General features: G+C 39.3%; 1 long non-coding RNA gene and 1 pseudogene across 1 annotated transcript; one reads left to right on the plus strand and one right to left on the minus strand.

The window, feature by feature from the left end:
- Positions 1 to 1,466: 1,466 nt before the first annotated feature.
- LOC114277839 (uncharacterized) lies at positions 1,467 to 4,541 on the minus strand. Its single transcript, XR_014333796.1, has 4 exons — positions 4,253 to 4,541; positions 3,896 to 4,140; positions 2,125 to 2,193; positions 1,467 to 1,996 (listed from the first exon to the last, which is right to left on the minus strand). It is a non-coding gene; the product is annotated as an uncharacterized LOC114277839 (long non-coding RNA).
- A 364-nt stretch (positions 4,542 to 4,905) lies between these two features.
- Positions 4,906 to 17,733, plus strand: part of LOC145790401 (uncharacterized) — a 40,574-nt pseudogene continuing 27,746 nt past the window's right edge.

Genomic DNA, 17,733 nt, shown 5'->3' on the forward strand with positions numbered 1-17,733 from the left:
CTTTGATTTAAGTTCTGGATCTCTTTACAATGTAGCCATTGATGGCTATTTATAGAGGGAAAAAAATACAAAAATAACTACTTAGTAACTACCCATTCCTCCCATCTTCAACTTCTAAATGAACAAGAGGATGCCATGTGTTCTAAAAATAATAACAATAATAATAATAGGAATATTTTATTTTGCCAACATTACCCCTATGCGGCCCTTAAAAATGATGTTTACTTGAATTTTGAAAGGCCGAACCAGGCACACATTGTCATTTTTGTGCCATAAAAATAAACAATTGGCCATCAATTTGAAAAGATAAGCCATTTTCAACCACCGATTTAAATGCATAGGCTTTTCCTAGCCAAGTTTAGCATTTCAAATGGCTAAGTTGTTCTTTAGTGCATCCAACTCATCAAAACAATGCTTAAAGATGTTGTTTTATTAGTCATTTCATCAAAATTAAATTTTGATGTGAACCACAAATCCAAAAAGGATTTTGAACACCAAGAACCATAGTACAAGATGGCCTTAAAAATTCAGATTCATGAACATTAATGGGTTGTTCCATTTTAGCCATTAATAGCTTATGAAAATCTTTCATAGACATTTTATGCCCATGGTTTGATTCTCTAAGAATGGATTTTTCAACCTCCTGAGTCTTATATGAAACATTATTTTTAACCATGCTTGGCTCAACAACATGCTTTTTAGCCATGTTATTTTCATAAATTGGCTCTTTAAAAATGTGTTTTTTGACCCCTCGAGCCGTTGATGAAATCAACTCTTTGCTTTTGCTATTTTCAACCATGAAAAAATTTTGAAAAAATTCACCAATTTCGGCCATTAAAGCTTCAGTTAAAGACTTGGTGGTGAGAGTTGACAACTCATTATTCCATTGGCGAATTTTCATATGAAGTTGATGAATTTCTCCAATTAAATGGTGTCTTTTTTTTCATCAAATAATATTGTAAGGGATGAAAATTTATTTCACCAAGAAAATGGATCTCTTCTTGAAGATCCAAAATTTTTTGTTTACGCCAATAGATTTCATCTAGGCTATTTGAAATGGATGAATCTAATTCATTTTTCATTTCTTACACTTGACGTCTCACTGGGCATGCCAAAAATTGTTGGTTTATTTTTCTTATGAAAGAAAATATCATAAATGCGAGCGTGCCAGCAAAGATTGAAAAATCCTTACATATTAAATTCAAGCCAATTATCAAGCAATTACGTTGATGGTTCTTTTGCCTCAATGAAGAGGACTTCAAAATTGCCTAGTGTTAAAGAAAAGAAAAATTAAAAGAAAGAGGGAGACCGACAAAGATGATTGAGTGAACAATCAAAGTAACAATTACTTACTTCTACTCCTATACTTTGAAAAGGAAGTGCATAAAATGGTTCAAAAAGGAAGTGCTGAAAATAAATACTTCGAAAAGAAAGTGCATAAAATAAAATGTAAGAAATATAAAGACAAGAAAAATAGAAATCAATTGTCTTTGATTTAAGTTTTGGATCCCTTTATAATGCAGCCATTGATATACAGCAATAACTTCTTAGTAACTACCAATTTCTCCTATCTTCATCCTTGCCTTGCCATTTGTCCTTCCACTCATCCACTTTGTCCTTCATGTTCTCCATCATCTCCATAACTTCTTTTAACTTCCAAATGAGTAAAATGATGCCATGTGTCCTGAAAATAACAACAACAACAACAACAACAACAACAACAACAACAACAATAATAATAATAATAATAATAACAATAATAATTTATGGTGCCAACAGTTTTTGAGCCAAAAAAATGAAAAAAAAAATTGGCGAAGAATAACTACTTCCCTTATTTGTTTCCTTCACTGAGATGTCTGTCAAGATCAAGGCTCCATCTCAAGACCGTGACATAGATCACCATCCAACTCGGCCAATTGGGAAGATGAAGATATATACACAATCCAAGAAGTAGTGGATAGCTAATCAACTCGATTCTTTTCTGGATCCACTTTAACTAAGAAATTTTTGTAAAAGATATAACCATGAAAATGTAGACCGTGATCAAAGACAAGACAATGAAGTTTTTACTATGTAATAATGATAGAAAGTCAAGCCAAGTTTGGTAGGATTATGAGATTTTACCTCTTGCACTTTGTTTCCTGATCAGGCAAGTAGCTTGTATTCATTCGATAACATGGATGCCATATAAACCTGCCAAAAAATTGATTACCAGCAGTTAAAGTAAAGTCTGACAAAGAACAAGTTTCTTGGGAGCTAAACATAAGCATAAGCTGAGCTATGTTATGTGGACTCGGGTACAAATGTCGAGTGCAGGTATGTGTGTCGGATTCATCTCATTCTGGCAAGGACACCACAAAAGGCTATATTTCATATTTCTTAATAATATCTTTTATTTTTTAAGAATAAAATGATGTTTACAAACTAAAATATACCATTTAATGTATGTACAAAATGAAAGTTTTATGCGTAGTTATGTAATAAACTCGACTATTTATACATACTTCTTGGGTGAATCTCCAACTAGGCATGCCGGATACATATCTTATACCCTTATCCAAACGTCAAGTGTCCAACACAGATACTTTACAAATTTAGAAGAGTATCAAAGGAATCATGATCACCAAATAGCTTCCAAGGCCTTAATTAATGGATTTGGCTTCCATAGGAGAGGAAAGCAAAATATTTAAAATAGTTAAAAAAAAAAAAAAAACTTTCCCAATTCTGAAAATGATATTTAAATGCAAACAAATTTTGACATAGATTACCATTGTTTCCTTTAATGACAAAAAAAATACGTTCAGGTGAAAAATCCAACTGGTGAACTTTTGCCTCCACGATTTGTAACCAAAAAGAGTTTCACAAGAACTTGAATATTATAGAACATAACAATAAATATAGCAATATGATATATTATGATATAGAATTTCAATTTATTTATCACAATTCTATTCTATATTATTCACAATTCTAATTGGTTAGTAAACTCAAATACCTTACCAACTCTAAAATATGATGCATGGTCTTGTGTCGGGTGAATTAGTGTAGGTACTCTTTCTACCTACATTTGGGTATTGGGTCAACTATTGAAACACAATAATCTGTTGATAAAGAGATAATCTCATGGTCTTGGCCCTATAACATGGAGATATTGATCCATAAATAGAAAGATCATAACAGTCAAATGATCAGTACACCAATCCAAGAACCCCAATCACTTCCTAAATATTTTGGGGTTCACATCTCATTTTGTGAAGCTAAGACCATGAAATCACAAGACTTCATTGGAAAGCATGTTTTTAAAGTAACATGGTCAACAAGTTTTATATTTACCTCGACAAAAAAGCCAAAGTAAGTAATCTTTTTGATATTTCAACGCAAACAACACTCTTCCATGAAAATTTAATTACTTAGATAAAACTATTATAACTCTTGTTAATATTTTCCAAATATATTCTCATTGCTAGCTGCCTAATTCTTTCCTCCATTCTTCACAAACAAACTTTAATCATTGTCCCATAACAAAACTATGCAATTAAGGCCTTGCTGATATGGTATTTAAAGCAAAAGTAAGAGCAAGCAAGAAGCATCTATAAGTTTAAACTATACCAAGTTTCTTACCATGACACTTTTCCTTTTCAATGACAATTCAGTTCATCTCACAAAATTTAATCTAACATTTCAACCTCTTATTCTGCAATTCTTTTTTTTTTATTTTTGGAAATAAACTCGAGATTACAAATAATAATAATAACAATGCGGAGGAGCACACACTCGTGCGTGCTCTCACAGAGACATAGATAGAACAATCAAAACTCAACCTGTAGTTCTATGGTGAAATTTTGATCAAGCAATTAGAGCACATCACAATAAAATTTTAGAGAGAGAGAGGGACCTTTAATCGTTTATGGAGAGAAAGAGAGAGAGAGAGAGGCTTTGAGGTCCTTGAGGATCTCCTAATGCAAGCGTTCGAGATGGCAGTTGGCGGAGTCCAAGAGTGAAGAGGCCAATTCCTTCAGTTTTAAGAACAGACTTAGGGTTTTCTGATGAAAAGATGTAGACGATGCTACAGCGTTCTTGCTCTTGTTGCCATTGGTGTTGTTCCTCGAAGATAGAGTCAGTGTTGAAGAGGCCGTTATACTACATAATCAACACAAACATTACACCGATAAATAAGCATTTTCGAAGAACAAATGCGAACAATAGATCGAAAACCAAATCAATGAGACTGAAATTGATTAATTGATCAAACTTGGATACTGAAATCGCTATCAAGAGAGACGCTATGAGACTCCTCGGGGACGAAATCAACAAACCATCGATTAAAAGTGTAGATATGGAGTCTCCGAGATCAGATTAGGGATCAAAATCAAAAAACCACCGATTCTATAGAGAAGGAAATTAGGGATTCGATCGAGAGACAGAGAGAGACAGAGAGAGAGAGAGCCTTTGAATGAGATCCCGACTATTGAAGTTCAAAGAATGAAAATAAAATAAGATAATGTATTAGTTGAGTTTATTGGGGACCAACAAAGATTATAGGTAAAAAGTCACTAATCCTTTTATAACTAAATAGATTTGTCTAAAAAATGTAATAATATGGTTAAATATACTTTTTTAAAATTCCTTCATTTTGTCCTTAAAAGTATAATTTTTGCAGACAAATTATTTGTCCCCAAAAATTTGTCTCTAAAATCTTAATTTCTTGTAGTGTACAGAATATTAAACCTTAAACCCTATGATTCTATGATTGAATTATTTGAACGTACACTTTTTCTTCTTCTTTATGATCATCAACACATCATTTTCTTCATCGTTAATTTAAAGTTTTTTTGACACGTTTTATTCCAATGTGTAGCCTGATTTAATTGTGCAGTGGAGATTCTAGTTGCATGGTCAAAAGCTATGACTATGTCAAGGCTAGAAGGAGATACAAGACTAGTTCAATACAATATCGACTTAGGAACATCCATGTCTTACCCACATGCTATTGGCGCAGCTGCTTACGTGAAGTCATTCCACCTGAAATGGTCTTCTACAGCTATTAAGCCCGTTCTAATGGCAACTGGTAAATATATACAACAATTTGTGAATCTCAAAAACTTTATTTGAAAAGTGATTGGAAAATGAAATAATCTATGCCATACCCTTGAAAGAACTTGTGATCATGGATATCTTATAATAAGCAACTGAAAGAAAGAGAAAGTTGCTCAAAACCACAAATTGAATTATTCTGAAAGATAAAAGGTATTTTCTTATATGAGAAACCTTCTTTGATCAAATTTAGAATCCTTTGTTCAGGTGTGCGAAAGAGAAAATTTTCCTTTTTAATGTTCAAAAAAATAATTCTATATAGAAAGAAAAAAAATAGAAAAGTTCCACATAAAGTGGAGCTAACAACATTACATTTGTCTTGATGCTATGCATTTCTCTAAAAGAAAAATTATGTGCCTACACTGATTGGCCTCCAAAATAACCATCACGTTATAAAGTTCTCTCGAAATATTTGGGACTCATCAATTTACATAAAAAGAAGATACAAGTTTTGTTTTATTTTCTTTATGAACTTAGTTTCGCACACCCTTGACAAATTGTTCTATTATACATCTATTAATATTGCAACTAAAAGAACTTACCTTTCTCTTTTTGTTCTTCATAGCTTCTCGTATGAGTGCAGAGACTAACAATGATGCTGAGTTCGCATATGGGGCAGGCTATTGTAGACACCCCATTTTTGACCGACCTTAAGGCTCAGACGTCACCGATTGAGCGCTTGGTGATGTTGCATAATGTGCTCGTTCAGAAGTTTCAGAGTCGCGGCCGTGAGCCTTGCCTCCGGACTTCCGAACCCTCTTCTGTGCCTTGCCTCGGTTTGCGAACCAGACTCGGTTTTCTCTGTTTCTTTTCCTGTGGGGAGGGAGAGGTCCTGTAGACCATCTCTTAGTGGCCGTGGGCTACATTTTGTGGCCATAGGCCATTTTGCCCATTTCGGAGCCCGATTTCCGGTTTTTCGGGACCGTTGGCCATGTGCCTCGGTTCGGGACCGCCTAACCATCTCCGTTTGCTCTGATTTTCGGCATACTTCTTATTTACTCCCTTTTGAGGGACACTGGGGTCTGAGAGACCCACTTCGTGCCCGAATGCCACTTCCGGTGCTTAATAGGCAATTTTCGGGGCCTCGAACTGCGCGTTTTGGCCCCCGAGCATTCGTTTTGCATCGATTTTTGTTCATTTTTGGCAGGTACCTCTGTTTTATCACCGGGAAGGCCGTAGAAGGGTGGGAGGCCAGCAATTGTTTCAACAACCAGTTTTTGCTCCTCCGGCGCCCTCCGACGCCCGTTTTTCTCACTTCCGAGCTAATGTTGAACAACCTGGGCCCTTTTTCTTGAACTTTGAACCACATATTTGTGATGTACACACATGGGAGGACCCTAAAAGTTGGTGGTCGGCCACTAATGTTGCTTGACCCTTTTGAACCCCTCCTTCCGAGCCAATGTTGAACACCCTTGGGCCACTTTCTTGAACTTTGAACCACATATTTGTGTTGTACACACATGGGAGGACCCTAAAAGTTCATGGCCGGCCAGAAAATCCAATTGAACCTTTTGAACCCCTCCTAAAAATGGCTTGTTCTCTCTCCTGTTTTAGAGTTTCCAAATTCGAACCACAGGGTTGTGATGAGGGGACCTGGGAGGCCATCTTTTTGTGGTGGCCGGCCACTAACTCAACTTGACCTTTTTGACCCCTAGCCGGCCGGCTAGGGGGGGTGGCCGGCCGGCCACCTGCAGCTCCAAAAGGTGGCCGGCCATGTTCCTTGCAATACACACTTTACAGCTGTATAGTTGTATCCCCCAGAAAAGATCTCAATCCGGGGGATATTTTTTGGGGGAAAACTTGCCTCCTTTTCCCCCACCTTTACTCCCTCTTTTTGTTCCATATAACCAAGGTCCAGCATTTGTATTAGGCGTTAGAAAAAAAACCTTTGAGCCTCTTGCATTAGATCCCCTCTCCTTCTCTCATTTCTACCCTAAAACACCCAAGTTTCATCCCCTTTTCTTCACTACCACCTAACACCATCACCACCACTCCATTTCCAGCATCAAGGAGGGCTTCTCAGAGGCTAAAGGTGCTGCAACTTGGTCCAAGAAGCAACCAAAGATTGGTCTATAAGGGTGAGTTGCCATTTCCTTCTTTTTAAGCCTATTTTTGTAACATTCTTTAGCCATATATGCTTACTGTTTTGAGCTCCGGCCCTAACTGAAAGTGGCCTTATTTTGAGCTCTTTTTCGCTTTTTCTTAAGGGTTCAACCCTGTTTGAGCCCCCCATCTTGCACTTGCTTCAATATCTTCCTTGAATGCTATTTTCTTGCATGCTTTGGCAGCCCATTATGCTTCCATTTTTGGGCGTTTTACAGAACTAAAAATAGTCTTATTTTGGTCCATTATTCATGTTTTATTAAGGGCCTTTCATGGTTTGGGACCTCCATGCTATACTTGCCTTTATATTCTCTTTTGGGTCCCATTTTTGCATGTTTTGGCAGCCTATTATGCTTCGGTTTTTGGCCTTTTTACAGTACTAAAAATAGTCTTATTTTGGTCCATTCTTCATGTTTTATTAAGGGCCTTTCATGGTTTGGGACCTCCATATGCTACTTCATGTTATATCCCTCCTTGGTCCCCTTTTCTTGCATGTCTTGGCAGCCTATTGTGCTTCGGTTTTTAGTCATTTTACAGAACTAAAAATAGTCTTATTTTGGCCCATTATTCATGTTTCATCAAGGGTCTTTGGCTGTTTGTTGAATATTTTGCATACTTTGTGTTATAGCCACTTTTGAGCCTCATTTTGCATTACATTTCTAGCATGTTTGTATACTGATTTTGGGGCTGCCATAAACTGTAAATGTGCATATTTTTGGTCCCTCTTCAGTGTTGTAGAAGGGAATTTTTCAGTTTGGGTTTTTCATATACCACTTGTTTCATCGCCCTCTCTTGGCCCCTATTTTTGCATGCCATTGTTGCCCTATCTTTGCTTGCTGTTTGGCCTCGATTTGTACTGGTAAAATGCTTATTTTGGGGATGCCTTGCTACTGTCTATTCATTGCATGTCCACATTGTGCATGCTTTGTATAGCAGTAGGCCATTTCACGTACTTAATCTTGCATTTCGGAAGAAATTCCATGCATCGGGGTTCCTTTCGCCTCATTTCGGGGCTGTTTTCCCCCATATTTCAGTGCTGAATTCCATTAGCATGTTTGCATTCTATATGCCATTTCCATGCCATTGCATTACATATGTCATTGCCTCGGTTTGCGTGCCCGTGTGCACGCATTTCGAGGCACTTCATTTTCATCCATCGGCTACTTATGTGAGTGTGGCTGAGGCTCTCTCATGTTAGTATAAGCCCATATCACATTTCCATGTCATTTGCATTGCGTATGTCATTTTCTCGGTTTGCGTGCCCGTGTGCACGCATTTCGAGGCATCTCTTTTTTACAGCATAGTGCATACTAGGTTGTATCTTAGATCGCATTCAGTCATTTTTCTCGGTTTGCGTGCCCATGTGCATGCATTTCGAGACATCTCATTTTCATAGCATTGTGCATACTAGGCTGTATCTTATTTGCATTCATGCATATCATGCATTTTGCATCGTGTTCGGGATAAGAGTTAGCCCGGGCACGGGAAACGAGGTGCATTTCGTACTCCGAGTGACGGAATGTATCTCAATTCCCCAGTCACCGACACTCCGGATCATCCATGATGGAGTTAGGCATTGTTGTGTTTTCATGTGCATTCATCCTATATTAAATTGTGCAATTCGACTCCTCGGCCATCATGCCTCGATATGCGTGATTGGTGGCACGAGGATCGAGGCATGCATATATCTGTGAAAATACATTGCTATGCCTCTTTCCTGCTCTCTGTTGCAACAAATGAAGAATCAGCAAACTTCCGGAGTTTGGCGCGCTTTCCAAGAAAAATCACAAAGCAGAGGCTAATTGGGGCATCCCAGTGGATTTCCGCGCAAGGCAGCCCAGACATGCATCATTCATCAGGAGCAAGGCAGTCCCTGGCTTGCACGCCAGTTTTACAGCTTTCTTAGTTAATTTGATAATTAATTAGGAATTTGTATATTATTCGGACTGTAATATTTGGACTGTAATATTCTTTTATTCGGGACTGTACTATTTATTCGGACCCTCTGCGCGAGGGCACAACTGTAATAAGTGTGCGTGTGTGTGTTGTATGCCTTCCAACCCCACATCTTTCTCCCTTTTATTTACCTGCTTATGATGGTTAGATTAGGGCATATTTCAATTAGCATACAGTATGATAGCATGTTTGCATTCATTCATCTGTTTTGCATGCACCGAGCTCGGCGCATCATACTAACTGCATTTGTATTTGAATTTCAAGTTGAATACATGTTAGCTATAGCATTCCATATGTCATGTTTAGAATAGCCGAGCCTGCTATAGTTTGCATTCTTACATGTGTTGCATTAGGCATTTCTGTATACTTAGGATTCAGGCATGATTTCTAATGAGTTTTTGTTTTGGCTTGGAGTACTCGGTGAGTTTTATGCTTTAGCATCCTTGCATGCGTGTGAGTGACTGCCATGAATAGCATACTTACCATGAGGCTATTTGCTTATGTGATATATCTGCCTGAATGCCTGTGGGTGAAGGTTAGGTTACTTGGATTGGAACAATTCATCAAATATTTGTTTTAAGCCCACTAGATAGTGGCAAAACCATCTTTTCTAAGCCCACCCGAGGGTGGCAAAATCTGCATTTTAAGCCTACTTGCGAGTAGCAAACCATCTTTCAAAAACAAACATGAAATGTTTTGTTCCAATTCAGGCAACCCAGTCTATACTTGTATGCTGTGCGCATCACATAGTAACCTAGGCTAATAACCGGAATAAGAACACACAATGTTTTCAAAAATAGATATCATGGTTAGTAGAGGCCGATCTTTGATCGGGCGAGCGGGGGTGCTCACGAAGTGACCTTCCCCAATCGTACCCAAGCTCCCGAGCCGAGGCAACTTTGGTGATGACGGACACGTGGCCTTTGGCACCGAGTCAGGGTTTCCTAAATTTCCCATTAAAAAATATTTAGGTGGCGACTCTGTATCTGGCAAAGCAGTCCATGTTTGGCACTTCTTTCAAAAAAATTTGTTTTTCTCAAAACGATTTGCCGGATTTGGACTCTTTGGTTCAGACTTAGAATCGTGACACAAATCGAGTCCGAGCTGTAGCGAGGTCCCCCGCGGGCTGGTTACAGCTATATAAACCCTGTAAAAGCTGCAAATCCTAGTTTAGTCTACGATATCGAAGAGGCAAATTATGTGAGATATTTATGTGGATAAGGATATAGCAACAAGTCATTACGTCTTGTTACCAGAGATAATAGCAGTCCTTGCAATGAAGTCAATAATGGAACCATTGTTGGAAAACAATGATTTTGTGTTGACTTTAATGCAATATTAAAGTGGGTGCCAATTCTCAAGTGAGGTGGATTAAAGTGGGTTTAGATTCTTTGTACTGAAATCTTTACACCACGAAAAGCATGACCAAAAACCATTAAGATTTGAATGAGAAATTGACTCATTAAGTTGGCCTCATGAAAGAGGTGTTGGGAAAGGTGTAAAACCTTCTATACCACACTGATTATAGAGGAGAGCATTGATGGGTATTTAAATATCATTTTTTTCCTAAGGGTGTGAGCCCTTTGGGGCATCCAAATTTTTTGACGGAAGGGAATTATGGATGCTTCAAGGATGGACTTGGGTCGAGACTATAGCCCAAGTTGGTTATGCAAAAATTTCTACACACGCGCGCGCCGCCCGCCTGTTCGCCTGGACAAGGCCTAGTCCGAGTCCGTGATCTGTGGATTAGGAGTGGGCATGGTCTGGATTAGGGTAAAACCAGGACCAATCCGTTATCTATGGTTCCTGAAAAATTGGAACCAATCCAATCCATTTAAATCGTGGAACCAATCCGAACCAATCCATTTAAACATGGATCAGATTGGTTTAGGACCACGGATTCACATAATTAAATTAAAATATATATATATATATATAACATTTTAATTTCAATAAAATATCATCTTCTAATGTGCGATCTTTAGTAGATTTAATTTCTTTTAAATTATCATATTCAATAACACTAGTAGGTTGACTAAGAACATCTCTAATTTTGTGAGCAAAAAGATTAGGTAAGCCATTAATAAATTTTTCTTTCCAAAATGATTTAGTACAGTCTTCTCTTAACATTACTCTAGAGGTAAAAACATCTTTATACCATCTAAAATCACTTAAGGTTGGACAGGTAAGATTACTAAGTTGATCATGTATGCGAGAATATATAATAGTAGGGATACCGATGAAATGTCTAACTATGGTATAGATTACAAAGTTTTATTAAATGATTTTGGTTATTTAGTGCATTCCAATTTTGTTGTTAAATTTTGATCATATCTGATTTCGTAATCCATTTTCTTCATTCTACTTGCTGCTTCCGCCTTTATGGTATCAGAGCCAAGTTATGTTGTTATCTGTTTCTAACTGCTTTGCTACTTCTGATTAATCAATTCCATTGTTGATTTGATTACTCTGGTTTTAGTCATCTTAATCTGTCTATAATTCTATCTGTGTCTTTCCACCTAGCTAAGTCACCCACCTTCGTCCCTGTCCTGAGTAAGTCCTTAGAGTTAGGCAGTGTTGGACTTAGGGGTCTTCCGAATAGGGTATGTATGGATGCGGGTATGTGAAAACATGATAAATTTAGACAATGGGTAATCTGTTTTCTTGGAAATTGTTGAGACTTTGATTAAGTTCTAGGGTAATAATTTCATCTTCTAATATGCGATCTTTATTTTGTAATTCTTTAATAGTTTGTTTAATCTGATTGATTTTATGTTGTAAATCTTGGAGAGTAATTTCTTTGTGTTTATTTTTAAATCTTTCTAAAGTTTTAGATAAACTAATTATGGGTTTATCAAACTTCGGTGTTGGATCACAATTGGTCAATAAAGATTTTAATTTATCAGTGTACTTCTTTTTTAATTCTGGATCATCTAATCGACTAATTAATTCAATAAGTGCAACTTCTTCTGATTCTAAGAATCCTTCACAGTCTTGTTACAGAGCAGAAGAAGAGCAGCAACTCTTGAGATTTGTGTCACGGTTCTTAATCTGAACCAAAGAGTCTAAATCTGGCAAATCGTTTGAGAAAACAGATTTTTTGAAAAAGTAGTGCCAAACGTGGACTGCTTTGCCAGATACAGAGTCGCCACCTAAATATTTTTAAAATGGGAAAATTTAGGAAACCCTGACTCGGTGCCGAAGGCCACATGTCCGTCATCACCGGAGTTGTCTCGGCTCGGGAGCTTGGGTACGATCGGGGAAGGTCAGCTATGAGCACCCCCTTTCGCCCGGTCCGAAGACCGGCCTCTACTAACCGTGATATCCGTTTTTGAAAACTTTATGTGTTCTTAAACCAATTGTTAGCCTAGAATTACTATGTTATGCGCGCAGCAAACAAGTATAGACCAAATCGCCCAAATTGGAACAAAACATTTCATGTTTGTTTTGAAAATGGTTTGCTACTCGCAAGTAGGCTAAAATGCAGATTTTGCCACCCTCAAGTGGGCTTTTAGAAAAGATGATTTTGCCACTATCTAGTGGGCTTAAAACTCACAGTTTTAATGCATTATTCCAATTTAGGTAATTCAACCTCCATCCACAGGCATTCAAGCAGTTATACCACATAAGCAGCTAGCCTCATGGTAATCATACTGTCATGGCAACACTCACACACATGCGATATGCTAAAGCATAAAAGCTTACCTAGTACTCCGTGCCAAAATAATAAACTAGTTAGCAAACATGCATGTCCTAGTTCATGTTAGATTGACTAATGCAACACATACGGGATGCAATTGAAGTAGGCTCGGCTAACCTAAGCATGGCATGTGAGATGCAATCAATTGATGCACATATTCAATCTTGAAATTAAAGTACAAATGCAGTTAGCATGATGTTCCGAGCCTGATGCATGTCAACAAATGCATGAATGCACGCATGCATAGCATAAGGTATGCTAAAATAAATGTGCCCTAATCTACCATCATAAGCAGGTAAATAAAAGGGAAGAAAGAAGTGGGATTGGAAGGCATACATCACACGCACGCACACTTATTACAAATATGCCCTCACTCGGAGGGACCAAATAAATATTACAAATTAATTAACTACGCAAGCTAATTAAATATTACAAATTAACTAATTAATTAACAAATTAACTAATCTAGGAAAACAGGTAAACCGCCTCGGGAAATGCGCCGCCATGCATAGGTTGCCTCTGTTTTCTTTCCTCCGCTCCTCTGAAGGCTACCAAAACCTCAGGGCTGCTTCCTTGGACACTGAGGAGTGCCACCGGCTGAGTAGAATTGCCACCGGCAGTGTGGTGTAGTCACCGGCACAAGATGAATCCATCGGCTGCTTGTTTACTGCCGGTCGGCAATATATACTGCCGGTCGGCAAGGAATGTCTGCAGAACCTGCAATTGACAGCAATAGAGTGCAAAGCAAAGCATGGCAGCACAATTCAAGGCATATATGCACCATTCATGTCCCTTATCATGGTAATGACTCAAAGGGGCATGTGCCTCAATTCTCGGACCACCAATCGCGCATTTCCATGCATGATGGCCCAAGGAATCAAGTATGCAACTTTCATGTCAAATGAAATGCAAACCAATCAAACAAACTAAAGCCCAACCTCTATCACATGATCAAGAGGCAAGGCATGCATGCCAATGCAATGCAACCTAGGCATACGAGCTAAGGATGCAACATGCCGATACAAGCAAACATGCAAGATGATGCATGCAAATAAGCCAAGGATGGTCTTAAACATGAATTAGGCAGCTCTAGTTAGGCCCAAAACAGTGGCCATAATATGAAAATGAAGTGCCTCGAAATGCGTGCACACGGGCACGCAAACCGAGGCAATGGCATATGCAATGCAATGGCTAAAACGGCATGTAGAATGCAACATGGACTTATACTAACATGAGAGAGCCTCAGCCACACTCACATGAGAGGCCGGTGAATGAAAATGGAGTGCCTCGAAATGCGTGCACACGGGCACGCAAACCGAGGCAATGGCATACGCAATGCAAATGACATGAAAATGTGATATAGGCTTACACTAACATTAGAGAGCCTCAGCCACACTCACATAAGAGGCCGATGGATGAAAATGGAGTGCCTCGAAATGCGTGCACACGTGCACGCAAACCGAGGACCGAACCTACGGCACGGAATGCCACTCTAACAAGACATGGCAAGATGATATGCTAGCATGCAAATTTCAGAAGCTAAACATGACCCGAAACAGCCCCGAATCATGGCAAAATGGCACCCGATGCATGACATGCGACCCGAAATGCAAAATTAGGCATACACAATGGCCTACAGCTATACAAAGCATGCACAATATGGACATGGAGCATGAAGACAGAAGCAAGGCAGCCTCAAAATTAGCATTTTTCTAGTACAAAACATGGCCAAACAGCAAGCAAAGACGGGGCAAAATTAGTATGCGAAAATGGCCCTAAACATGAGATTATGAAGCAACTCACAGCTGCAAACCCCAAATGGGTTAGGACCCTTCAACAACATTGAAGAGGGACCAAAAATAAGCACTTTCACAGAACTGTAAAAACCTCAAAAACAAAAGCATGGTAGGCTAACAAAACATGCAAGAAAACGGACCAAAAGGTGGCCAAAGAGGCAAGTGGCATATGCAATGCCCAAACTGAAAAATTCCCTTCTACAACATTGAAGAGGGACCCAAAATATGATGTTTTTCAGTAGATGACAAGGCTCGAAAACAGATACAAGCATGGCAAACAATTTATGCAAGATTAAGGCCACAAGAGGGCTATAACATGAAGTACACAAAATATTCATCAAATAGCCAAAGACCCTTAATGAAACATGACAAGGGGGTCAAAATATGGCCACTTTAAGTTCGGACCAAGCCACAAAAACAGAAGAAAAACAGGCTAATAAATTATGCAAAAAAGGGGGCCAAAGAGGGCTACAATGGCAAGTGGTACATGGAGATCCCAAACAAGGATGAGCCCTTCTTCAATGTTGAAGAGGGGCTCAAAATAAGCCTATTTTCAGTTTATCTCAGGCTCGACAACAGATCACACATAGGCTAAAAGAATCATGCAAAATAATGGCATACAAAGGGGGTAATGAAGAAAGTGTGAGATAGGGTTCTCAAAGAGGGTTGAGCCCTTCAACAAACATGTAGAATAGCTCAAAATAGACCTAGTTTCAGTTAAGGTCGGAGCCTAAAACCGTAAGCAAATATGGCTAAGAAATGATATAAGAAAAAGCTCAAAAGAGAGGAAATGCTACTCACCCTTGAAGACCAAACTTTGATGGCTTCTTGGCTTGAGTTTGTGGCTCCTTAGGCTTTGAAGAACAGCCTCCAGCTGCTGGAAATGGAAGTGGTGGTGTTGTGCTATGGCTTGGTGTGTAAATGGCCAAGGATAATGGACTTTGGAGCTTGGAAGAGAGGGTTGAATGTATAGATATAGGGTTGTATGTATAATGCTCCAGCTGGTTTTCTTCTTCTAACCTAGTATAAGGAAGAGGAGAGCTTCCTATATAGGCAAAACAAAGTGTAAAGCTTCTTGAGGAAGCTAAACAAGGGTGCATATCCTCCATACACGTGTATGGAGGATCCAGTCTGTGCCCTCCAGCTGGCACAGCTGGCATACACTCAATCTGCAGAATGCTCCGGAAGGTCGTCGGCTAGCAAAAAAGGCCGGTCGGCTACTTTAACCTGCCGGTCGGCACAATAAATTGCCGGTCGGATAAACATAGTGCCGATGGGTGGCCGGTGAGGTCAAAAAAGTGCCGGTTGGTGTCCAAATTGAAGCCCCGGAAGTTAGCTTTCCAATGGCGCAAACCTTGCATTAAAATTCCTTCTGTGCAAAAAGTTATGCCCTTTTTCGTGAAGCCGCGCAGATTCAATCTAACCGGGATGATGCCCGACTTCAACTGATCATATCTCCCCCACCCGGACTTGGCTCTAGGAGATTCTTGAGTGCAAAATGAAGCCCCGGAAGTAAGCTTTCCGATGGTGGTGGCCCCATAGCTAATCTCCAAGCGTACAGACAGATAAGCCCGATTCAGCGAGGGCTGCGCGACTCGCTTCTACCCGGGTTCATGCCGAACTTCTCCCAAATTAGTTTTCTCCTCTCCTTTCCTCTCTTCTTCAACTCCAAACTCCTAAACAAAGTGTTTTGAAGGATTTGCCTCTCTCCTTGCCAAAGAAACTGAACATTTCCCCTGCATACCTGTCTCCACCAAGTAAACCATCAGTAATGCCCAAGTCTTAAGGGCGGTCAAAAATGGGGTGTCTACAGTTGCCCCTTTTTGACAGAACTCGAAAGTCATAACAATGACGGGAGTGAATGTTAAAGCCCAGAGACGACCCATTTTTGACAAGGCCGAAGACTTGGACAAACAAACAAAATACCGATAAATAAATGGTTGTGCCCACAGGCTGCCTACGTATCCCTTTGCAAGGAATCAAACCAGCGTAGTTCAGGGGCAGGATGCAAATGATATGAAAGAAGATTTTGATAATTGGACTTATACGCTACGCGAAGCCGATTTGTATTCAAAACAATGCAATGTACTAACAAGTACAAGTGAGGTGCGCAAGATAGCGCGATAGAATGCATGCAAAATGCAAGTAAGGTGCACAAAACAGTGCGATGCGCAAGAAAGCGCGAGTGATTTGAAATGCACAAAACAGTGCGAGTGAGATGAAATGCACAAGAAAGTGCGATTGAGATGCGCGAAATAGCGCGAAATGTAAACTGCACAAAATAGTGCGATGCGCAAAATAGCGCGAATGATAAACTGCACAAAACAGTGCGATTGAGGTACGCAAAATAGCACGAATGTAAACTGCACAAAACAATGCAATGCGCAAAATAGCGCGAATGATAAACTGCCCAAAATAGTGCGATTGAGGTGCGCAAAATAGCGCGAATGTAAACTGCACAAAACAGTGCAATGCGGTTGAGGTGCGCAAAATAGCGCGAATGTAGCTGCACAAAACAGTGCGATGCGCAAAATAGCGCGAATGATAAACTGCACAAAACAATGCGATTGAGGTGCGCAACATAGCGCGAATGTAAACTGCACAAAACAGTGCGATGCGCAAAATAGCGCGATTGAAATGCACTAAACAGTGCGATACGCTAGACAGCGCGATTGATTTGAAATGCACTAAACAGTGCGATACGCTAAACAGCGCGATTGAAATGCACTAAACAGTGCGATACGCTAGACAGCGCGATTGATTTGAAATGCACTAAACAGTGCGATACGCTAAACAGCGCGATTGAAATGCAATGCACAAAATAGTGCGAGTGAGATACAAAGTGTAAGTGCACAAGACAGTGCGAGTGAATGCATGTTCTATGCAAATGAGGTGCATTTTCTATGCAAGTATGGAAGAGTGCATTTTCTATGCAAAAGATACGAGCATTTTCTATGCAAGAAACAGGAGCATATTCTACGCAATATTGAAAGCAAATTCTATGCAGAATCGAAAGCAAGCATATTCTATGCATGAATCATAACGATGTGCGGCACATATGTCACAGAAGTGTATACGAAAGTG

This window comes from Camellia sinensis, chromosome 1 (assembly GCF_055761805.1).
Source record: "Camellia sinensis isolate YWXY chromosome 1, ASM5576180v1, whole genome shotgun sequence".
NCBI lineage: Eukaryota > Viridiplantae > Streptophyta > Magnoliopsida > Ericales > Theaceae > Camellia > Camellia sinensis.